The sequence below is a fragment of the Pteropus alecto genome, unplaced genomic scaffold, assembly GCF_000325575.1.
Source record: "Pteropus alecto unplaced genomic scaffold, ASM32557v1 scaffold34, whole genome shotgun sequence".
Taxonomy (NCBI): domain Eukaryota; kingdom Metazoa; phylum Chordata; class Mammalia; order Chiroptera; family Pteropodidae; genus Pteropus; species Pteropus alecto.
The window spans coordinates 6483452-6494115 of record NW_006435763.1 but is presented as its reverse complement, the minus strand read 5'-3'; the positions used below and the strand labels follow the sequence as shown (position 1 = coordinate 6494115).

At 49.1% G+C, this 10664-nt stretch overlaps 1 protein-coding gene across 1 annotated transcript in view; it reads left to right on the top strand.

The window, feature by feature from the left end:
* The first annotated feature begins 10188 nt into the window (after window positions 1-10188).
* TMC7 (transmembrane channel like 7) overlaps window positions 10189-10664 on the top strand; it is a 31342-nt gene continuing 30866 nt past the window's right edge. The window contains 1 exon segment of the mRNA XM_006927005.3: window positions 10189-10426. The gene's annotated coding sequence lies outside the window, so the exon portion shown is untranslated.

Below are 10664 nucleotides of genomic sequence, written 5' to 3'. Positions count from 1 at the left end.
GTGCGGGGAGCGTGGCGCGGGCCCAGCCCCCTCCCCACCTCCCGGGCTGGAGGGAGTGGGGGAAGCGGATCTCCCTTATTCCTGCTCCCCCTCCTCCCACCCATCCGCACCCCATTCAGACAGCGCACGCCCTATCAAAGCAGCACGAGGATGGGAGCCCAGACTGTGGAAGGCTTTGCCTTCCAATTAGTTGCTGGCTGAGGCATCCTGGGCTAGTCTCTGAATGAACTTACCTGTTAAATGAAAAGATTAAGACATCCCCGCAGGGCCTCATATTCTGGTACGAGGTGCCCGCCCCCCAAACATGTAGGGTTTACAATGAGAGGGACTCGGAACCGAGTTCTGCCTCTCTTGTTTATTGTTTGCCTTCTCTGACCTCAGATTCTTCAGCGGTAAAATGGGAATAGGAAGTTGGTAAGATTAGCTGAGAGAAAGACCTGTGACCTGCCTAGCACAGTGCCTTCTATATAGAAAGGCACAATAAATGGTAGCCAAGCAAGCGTTATAATCTTCCGTTCTTTCTTCTTTTTTATTGGGTAGAAGTTGCGTGCTGCTTTGTGAATTTTTACAAAATTATGTACCACCGCCAATGAAGATAGAAAAGTTGCCAGCACCCAAGCAGGCTTCTTTGTAGCATTCGTATCTTATATTTGACCTTAACAAAACACAAGACCTTGCTGTGAGTTTTATCTGCAGTGTTTTTTCTATTGCAATTTGAGAATAACAGTTTTGTTACAAGGATTTACAGTAAAACATGAATGTAGATTTGGGCATTAGGCCCTTCGATTGGATTGTTCTCAGGATCTAGAAGTAAAAGAAAAAACAAAAAAGAAGGTATCCAAAAGCGACCCCAACCCTGGGAACTTGCTCAGGAATCAGAACTCACACCGGATTTAATGATAATTCTTTTCTAGCTCATTCGTAAAGCTGGTGGCATCAGCTCAATTTCGGCCTTTCAGTAATGGCCATTCAAGGATTCTTCTCGTTGGTTTCTATTTATCTTCCTCTTATTTTAGCTTTTCTTGAGTTGTAACATCTTTAAGAGCAGGAATTTGGGAATTGAACACACCAGGGTTCAGATGCTGACTTGACCTCTCATAAACTGTGTGGCCTTGAGCAAGCTACTTCCTTTTCTGAGCCTCAGTTCTCCCATCTATAAAGTGGAAGTTCTGATAGGCGTGGAAGGTGGAGGGCCACCAGGGCCTCTAGAGAGGATTGTCCTCTGAGCCTGTCCCTGCCTATCTCCCCAGCCTCCTCTCCTGCTGCTGGTCCTCCTCTCCCAGGCCCCTGCCACTGGCTAATCTCTCCACACGCTTCCCTCCTCACTGTTCCCTCTGCCTGACACATCTGTCACCCCACCCTTCCTGTGGCCAAGTCCTCATGCTTCGGATCTCAGCTTCAATGTCACCTCCTCCAAGAGGCAAAGACCTTGCACTATGTCAAGTAGCCACTGGGAGATATTTTGCCCACCCTTGGGTCCCTCAGTCCCGTGGTGCCTGGCGCGTTCTCTGTTTGCTGAGTGGAATGACTCTTCATGGCTTTTCCCTGTTGCCAAATGTTTTTAATATTCCGGTCATTAAGTACTTTATATCAGCTCATCTTCAACTAGCATGCGTGTAGTGACTTTTTTTCTAACTGAGGTATAATTTACATAACAGAATCAACCATCTGAAAGCATACAGTTCAGCAGCATTTATTACATTCACAGTGTTGATATGCAACCGTCACCTCTAATTCCAAAACACTTTCATCACCCCCAAAGGAAACCCTGTGCTCAGTATCCAGTCACCCCGTCTCCCCCAAGCCCTTGGCTACCACCAATCTACTTTTTGTCTCTCTGAGTTTTCCTATTCTGGACATCTTATATAAATGGAATCATACAACATGTGACCTTTTATAGCTGGTTTTTCCCTTAGCATAAGTAATGGTTTTGAGGATCACCCATGTTGTAGCAGGTGTCTGTGCTCCAGTTCTTTTCATGGCTGAATAATACTCCATTGCACGGATATACCAGCGTATCCATTCACCCACTGATAGACATTCGGATTGTTTCATCTTTTGGCTATTGTGAGTAGCGCTGCTGTGAACATTCAGGTACAAGTTTTCATTTGAACATCTATTTTCAATTCTTTTAGGCGTATATCTAGTAGAATTGATGGGTGACATGGCAGTTTTCTGAGGACCTGCCAAACTCAGAGACTCTTGAGCCTGCTTTAGGGACTGGCTATGACCATTACCCAACTATTTAGTGGGGGAACCGAAGTGACTCTGCCAAGATGCCAGATCGCCATTATGTGACAGCCAGGCCGGACTGAAACCTGTGTGATGGCTCTTTCTCCTCCTCAGAGGGCCTCGCTCTTGGGAGGGGACCGAGAGGGCTCTGATGTGACTGTATTTGGATGGAGGGTGGGACTTGGTCTAGCCCTTTGGAACAGGGAACACCTGGAAGGGGAAAGGAATAAAGCTAAACAGCCTCCTTGGACTCTTCCTGTGAGGGAAGTTGGAATTGTTTGGGTTTTGTTTGTTTCTTTTTCAAAGGTAAATGAGGAGAACCTCTGGCGGTAGTTCTTATGGAGCTGCCTGGCCCACGTGGGAATCCCAGTTATCAGCTGTGTGACCTCGAGCGAATCCCGTTACCTCTCTGAGTCTCAGTTTTCTTATCTGTAAAGTAGAAATAACCCAACCCCTATCTGCTACGGTCCCTGAGAAGATGTAACAAGCATGTCAAGAAGCTAGCAGCACCCCAGGCAGGAGCCGTGCCCTTGAATGGTGGCTGTTGGTATTATTATTAATTGGCCGTGCGCCCATACTTTCTGGAGATGTGCTGTTAGGTATTTATTGCCCATACTTTCTGGACATATGCTATTAGGTATTTATATAGTTAAACAACTATTCTTTGGACTATGTTAGTCCAACAGACTGTATTAAGCCTGAAGACAAGTCACCATTCAACCTGCAGTGTTTATTTTTTTTCCCCTTATCTGCTAAGCGCATACATCTGGGTCACTCATCACCCTGAAAGGTGTCCTGGGAAGAGAGACCTTCTGCAGGTCTGGACGCAGCTGGAGACTGCACAGGACCTTGTCAGGCTGCCGTGGTTCTCTGAAGAGCCGCCCCGCGCCCCCAGCTGACTTATTTTTTCTGGAAGAGGCTGAGCTGTGCCCAGCAACTCTCGCCCTGATTAGGCCCAAAGGCCTTGGGTGGCTTTATTTTGTTTTTGTTTTTTTTAGGAAATGGAGAATTTAGAGGGATAAAAGGGGGAAATGACTTTTCAGTGTTGTAACCTTTGTTGCAGTCTGGTTGCTTGTTAAAAGAGCATTGTTTGCTGCGGGACCCACCCGGACCTTCTGCAGGAGGGGGGTGGGCTTCCCCTCCACCCACCAGGAGGAGCAGGAAGGGATCTGACCCTGAGCCTTAACTGTATCCTGGGCGTGGGGTCAAGTGGTGAAAGAGGCAGGCCGGGGGACATGCTTTCACAAAGCTGCTCGTCAAACAGGGGAGACACGCCCTGTACAGGTAAAGTTAAAAATAGGATAGTTAGAGTTAACCAGAACTGCTGAGAAAGAAAGAAACAGTGATGGCGTAGTGGGGGCGGGGGAGGGACCTGCTTAGATGGGTGATTGGGAAGGCCTCCCTGAGGAGACTCCTGAGCTGAGGCTGAGGATGTAAAGGAGTCAGTGCAGGTGACTGTGGCGTGCAGGTGGGCACAGCATTCGGAGGGGGAGGGGCGCACAGGAAGAGCAGAGGGCTGGAGGAGGGAATGACCTTGGGTGTTTGAAGAGGCCCCCGGCTGGAGCTTAGATGAGGAGATAGGATGAGGCAAGGCAAGCAGGAGCCGGTTCCCTGGGGACCTGGTCAGCCCGGTCACCGGTTTGATTTGGGGCTCAAGTGTGTAACTGTCTTGAATTCCTCGCAGAACTCAGTGACGTGGGCGTTAACTTGCCCATTCTACCCTTTTGAAACGGAGGCTCTGAGAAGTTACTTGACAAGCTTCTGAAACAGGAGGACCTTAACGTGAACGTAGAGCCAGCGTGTCCATGGACGCATTGGACAGATGTTTAATGAGCACCTGTTCCATGTCTGGCCCCACACTGACCTCCAGGGCTGTCAGAGTGAGTAAGGCTTGCTGAAGTCTTTGCTCGGGGTTCAGACCTTGGCTGGGTCTGGGCAAAGTTCTTGTCTTCTCTGAACTTTCCGCATTGCAAATCAGAGTAATACATGAAGTCTCTGTGAGAATCACAGGAACTAAGCGTGCAAAGAGTTTGGCATAATCGCACCACATGGTAAATGCTGGTCGTCATGACAGTCACCTCCAGGCTCTTTGGATATATGTTTCGGAGAGGTCTTGGCCAACAAGGATGAACACTTCACCTAAGGAGTAGCTTGGGGCATAGCAAGAAAGGTCCCCACCTCAAACAGAAATCATCATGTACGTGAACTTCGTCCATTAAAAGCCAGAGTCGGTTATTCGTCGGTAATAACTAGTGTCGGCTCATCAATAAGTGGCTACACGTGTGTAGCACAGGGTGCCAGCATTGCTGTAAGCCAGGGAGCGGCAAAGTACAGCCACAGGCCGAATCCAGGATGCCACCTATTTTTATAAGGTGTTATTAGAACATGGTCGCGCCCATTTATTTATGGATTATGGTTGTTTTCCTGCTGCAAAGTACTTGTGATGGAGACCATGTGATAAATAGTAATTGCGCTCTGGCCCTTTACAGAAGAGGTTCACTGACCTGTTTTCTAAGACTTTACACATAGCCATCTAACCCTCAGGATGGCTGTGTGTCACCTGTGGGAAAACGGAGGCACAGGATGGTCAAGAAACTTGCCAGGTGTACTGTATTGTAGTATAAAATAATATCGAATGTCAACCATAACTGCAAAATAAAAATTATTTTTAAAAAAAGAAAGAAACTGGACCTAAGCTGGGATTCGAATCCAAGCAGCTGGCTTCAGAGGCTGTGCTCTTAACCACCGTGTGATGTCAGCTCCTCAAACAGACAGAATTACAGCAACTGCTCCACACACAGCCCACTGGATGTTCTATGGGCTTGAAAACCAGGAGACCTGGGTTCTGAGCCCAGCGTGGCTCTGATGACTCGGTGAGTCACGGTTCCTGAAGGCTGTTTGCTCATGTGTTCATAAAACCTTGGACCCAGCCAGCCCCAGGCCTCGCCCAGGTGCCAGGTGCCATGATTCACGCAAGTCCTCTCAGCCCTGCAGTTCTGAAGTCTGGCAGACGGAGGTGGCTCCCAAGGCCCCTGGCTCCTCCCCATCTCAGACTAGGCTCTGGGCTTCTGTGAATGAGACCCCTGCATGGACGGAGGTGGCTCCCAAGGCCCCTGGCTCCTCCCCCTCTGGGCTTCTGTGAATGAGACCCCTGCATACTGTCCAGTACAGTAGCCACTAGCCACATGTGGCTGTGGAAATGTACATTTAATAAAATCTGTTGAAATTCCTTCCCTCGGTGTCAACGGCCGCATTTCAGTTGCTCAGTGGCCGCACGTGGCTAGTGGTTACCGTATTGGAAGGTACAGATGTAGAACATTTACACCATGGCAGGACATTGCAGCCTGACGCGTGATGCCCTGGCGTGGGACATCGCTGTGCCAACCTGTGCAGCTCAAGGACAGAAATAGCCACAATGCTAGCCAGAGAGATCCTGTTAAATCTGGGTCGGATCATGTCATTCCTCTGCTTAAAAACCCTCATGGTTCCTACCTTATCCAAGTAAAAGCCATCGCCTCACCATGGCCCACAGGCCCCGGTGGCCTTGACTTTCTACCCTGATACTCCTCTCCCCGCTGACTCCGCTCCAGCCACATTGGCCGCCTTCCTGTTCTTCCAATGGTCCTGCCTCAGGGCCCTTGCACTTGCTTTTTTCATAACTAGCTATGTGGTTCCTTCTCTCCCTTTTTCTAAGCTTCGTACAAACCCATCCCAGCCTCATCTTACCACTATCTGGAATATATTGTTCTTGCATATTTACTCTCTGTCTCCTTAGCCAGAATGTAAGTCTCAGTAAGGTAGGGTAATTTGTATGTCGTATTCAGGGCTGTCTTCCATTTCTAGAAGAGTGTGTGGCACATAGCAGTTGCTCAGTAAAGTTTTCAAGTATGTGAGCGAATGAATGAATGAATGAATGAGTGGATGGGTGGGTGGCCTTTCCAGAGGTAGGGCCGTGATGAATCCCTGGCCTCGGAGGTTCTTGAGCACTTGGTGGAGATGTGGCAGCTTCAGCTGGATTCCCTGGACTGTGGGCCCCTGGGTAAGACTGTGGTAGCTGTGAGCACAGATGACTCAGGTGCCCTGTCTCCGGCTGGCACAATAAAAACTGTGTCAAACCATAGGAGATGAGTAGAAGGAAGTCCAAAAAGTTCTGAAATCTACTAATTACTAATAACGATGCCTTATTAGTAATATCAAATTGGGTGTGCACATATCATTTGATCATTTCTTGAGATAATAGCGAAGCCTGTTCCTAATTGGGCTGGTTTGCGTAAAGTACCCAAAATAGGAAGAATGTAATATCTGGTCAACATCTCAATATTTTTTTGCCAGCTTTTTCTTCCTCCTTTAAGATTTTTTTCAATTGTGAAAAAAATATATCATCCTTAAATCTTTTTCTCATTTTTTAGTGCCGCTGCTTTGCTGGCGTGCTAAGCGCATACTTTGGTCTGTCCGGTGGGTGATCCAGTATTGCCTGTAATTCCAGCACCAAATCCATTCATTCATGATTCATTCATTCATCCATGAATCATTCATTCATTCATTGGTGAAGGAGAGAGATGGGGTCCCTGCCCTTATGGAGGTTATAGTCTAATGGGGGAGGGAGAGAGTCAGAGACAACACACAAGTAAACAGTTAGGGAGGAGGTTGGGATAATAACACGGATGGGCACTTAGAGGAAATATGCTGCTTGAAGAAGTGAGTGGCAGCTCATCAAGGCGAGTCTGCAAACCCTCATTGTCTCCAGAGTCCCAGCCCCGGCCCGCAGTCCCATGCAGAAAGGGACTCCATTGCAACTAAATTAATTCCCACAGCAGCTGGCAAGAGGCCAGGACTGGATGACCCAGAAGGTCCCTTCTTACCCAGAGTTTCCAAGGTTCTGTGAGTGGGAAGAAAAACCCTGAAGTGAACCTAGCACCAAATACGGTTGGGCTCCGTTCTTGGCAAGCACTTACTTGATGGAGGCTGGTGGGGGTTTTAGTACCGTTCAGATCACAGTTGGCCTGAACCCACAACCCGGGAGGGTTAGTGCCCGTTGGTAGAATTTGATATGCTGCGGAAAGAGCTGCCGAGAAAGTTGAGACTTAAGGATGCTCTCCAGATGTGCCTGCCTCTGCCCATTCATTCATTCACTCTTCAGAAAGAGGCCCTTCGAGGAGCAAGACTCTGCTCTAAGCTTCAGAGAGAATGACTTTGTCCGTAACCTGTAAGAATATCAGACACTGCAAGAAATACTTATGCCTGCCCCTGCCCCCCCATCTCCTGTAAAGACCCAGTTATCCACCCAGAATAATCTATTTGCTGGAATCTGGCTCCAACGGCCAACAGATTCTAGGGATTCCTAGATGGAGGCACCCCGATATCCGAAATATGTTCCTACCTCCTGTGCAAATGGTCAACCAACAGCCCATACGCTGACCACAGGAGTGAAGTTGCCATGCCGACGACTCTTTCAGCTGGACCAGCCAGCTCAAGAGAACATCCGACACTAACTGTAAGGAGACGTTCTCATTCTCCGAGGATGAGAAAACCGAGGCTCAGCGAGATGCCGTGACCTGCCTTTCTAAGGAGCGGTGGAACCAGGAGTCTGTCTTGACATCGAAGCTTGGGCAAGCCGCCATCTCTCTGGGACTCAGGGTCCCTGATGAAAAGCCGGGGCTGCGAAGCCTTCGCTGTCTGCCCTGGCTGCTGGGGTGAGAAACCACGTGCTGTCAGGCTTTGGAAAGTGTGTGGTCCTCCGCGAAAGCAAGAGGAGGCTGATCTTAGTTGTAAAAGTAATGACGCCTGTGTTCAAAGGTAGGGGGCGATTTTCTTTTCATTTGAAGATGGAGCCCTTCCCTAGAATGTCTGAGAAGGAAAAACCATTCCTCTGCGGTGACGGTCATTTTGAAAATATAGTTTTCCACCAGGGACTGTTGTTATGCAGTGTGAATAGGACGTAGCTTTCCTGTGGAGCGTGTAAGCGCAATCAGGTCATTAATCGGTATGCATTTTGGTGTTTATGAAACACTTCTGAATCCATGGCCTACCGATTGTTTCATGGCAAAGACCACAGCTTGGGCGTTTGACAACCCTGTGATAGGTTCCTAGTTCCAACACTTCCTGGCTGTGTGAGTAGGCAAGGCACTCAACCTCTCTGAGCCTCAGTTTCTTCATCTATAAAACGGGATAATTCTAGTCAAAGAGTAGTTCAGAGTATTAAGAGTGGTGATGCATTCTGAGTACCTCGAATAGCATGATACGGGGTAAGCGTTCAGTAAATCCTAGCCAGTATTAGTTATGTGGCCTGTAACTCCGCCCTCACGATCACACCAGTGAGGTCCATGGTGTCACATCTCCAGTGCCAGAGATGAGAAACGTGTGACTCAGAGATAGTCATCATCTTGCCTGGGGTGGCCTTGCTAGTGGGTGACAAGCTAGCCCAGGCTCCATCCCTGACCCCACAACTGCTGAATATTCAATATAGGTCACTACCATTCCAGATTCAAAGACCTTTGTTCGCGGTTAATAACAGCTCTTTGTTGCTGTCCAGAGGGAGGAGTGGCCTCCAGCCAGGGCTTGGACCCTCAAGCCTCCCGGCTTCTGCCCGCTTCACCCCCCATATTTGCTCAGGGAGCTGCCGTTACTAATTGGAAATGTGTCATATCCTCGGGGTGTGCTGTGGCAGGGCAGCGGAAGGTCGAGCGAGACTGGCATGCTTGCACTTGGCACCTGGCAGGGTTCCAGACACGTGGCTGTGTGTCATCCGCAGTGGGACTGCTGTTCCGTCGTGTCTGCTTGTGCCCGTCAGAGAGGCGCTCCAACCCCGAGCCAGGCCTTGGCCACTTCTCTCCTCCCCACGCTCCCTCTGCCCCTGCTTGTCCTGTTAGCTGTGTGTGCATTTATGGAGCCCACTGTGTGCTAGGCACGGGGCTGAGTACTGCTAACTGTATGATTACCCTTAATGCCCAAAAGTGGGCCCCTGTGGTGGGTCCCGTCCTTGGCCTCGCAGCCTCTACAGTGACCCTCTAAAACTTGGTCAGATCATGACGTGCTTGGCCCAGAGCCCTCAGTGGCCTCCCATCTGCCACATCCAAGGGTCATAGCACAGCCCACCAAGTCTGACTCGGTCTGGCCCCAGCCACCTCCCTGACCTCTGCTTTTCCATTCTCTGTCCCGGTCACCTCTCATTGCTTAACAGACTACTCCAAATGTGATGGCTAAAGCCATTTTATTGTTTCTGCTGATTCTGTGCATCAGGAAATCAGGAGAGCATGGAGGAGGTGTTTTGCTCTGCCACGTGTCACGTCTGCTGGGCCGGAGCGTCTCGTCCTCCAGCAGGTTAGCTCAGGCTCGTTCACGTGGCAACAGCTGGGGTCCAGGGAGCAGCAGAAACCCGCAGGCTTAGAATTGGGACCGCATCACTTCCGCGGCATTCTGGTGGTCCAAGTAGATCAGAGGGCCAGTCCTCATCCCGTGAGTGCGTGTGAAGCTCGTCGCGCAGGACCCGGTGCATAGGAAATGCTCCATAAACGTCGTGGTCATCATGATACGTTTGCATAGCACTTTATGCCCTTCAGAGTTTTATATCATACGTCGTCTTACCCTACACTATGTGAAGATAGTTGGGGCAAGTATTACTAGCCCCATCTGACGAATGAAGACCAGAGTTTAGATAAGTGCCTAAGGTCACACGTTTAGCTAGTGACTGCAGCCAAACACTAGCTTTCAGATACCATGCAATTTAAAGCATATTTGCAGACACATCTGTGGAAAGGGAACCCATTTGCAAATGATTTCCTTATCCTGAGCATCATCCTGGTAATTAAGATACAGATGCTTTTGTCAGTAGCCCAGGCTACTGACTCTGCAAGATGTGGTTATGTCTCTGAGGTCCAAGTCTCCTAAGGTTTTGTTTGTTGGCTCCCGAGCTCACCGGGGTGAGTGATGATTTTCCTTTTACTTACGCAGAGAGCCTGTCCTTAGCCTCCAGTTGCTTTTCTCCTCCACCTGTGAATTTCCTCCAAGAATTGCCAAGCTACCGGTCCATTGCACGCAAGAGGACAAACATCGTTTCCCGAGACAAGCAAAGTGGCACTTTGCTGAAGCCAACAGACTCTTACAGCTCCCAGCTGGAGGGAGGGATCGCTGAAAACCTCAACAGCCAGTCCATTCGAAAGTATGCACTGAACATCTCCGAGAAGCGGAGACTAAGGTTTGTGCATCTGATGTAGGTTTTGTGCAGAGGTGCGTTTTACGCATGGAATGCATAGGCTAAACTTTATTACTTAGGGTAAGCCAAGCTGCTGTGACAGATACCCAAATCTGTAAACGCTCTGTGTATTAGCAGTTTATATCCTGTTCACATAAAAGTCCTTGGTCAGGTCAGTGGGGGACTCTGCAGTCATTCAGGCACCCATTCGGATTTTTTTATCTTGTGGCTCTGCCACCCT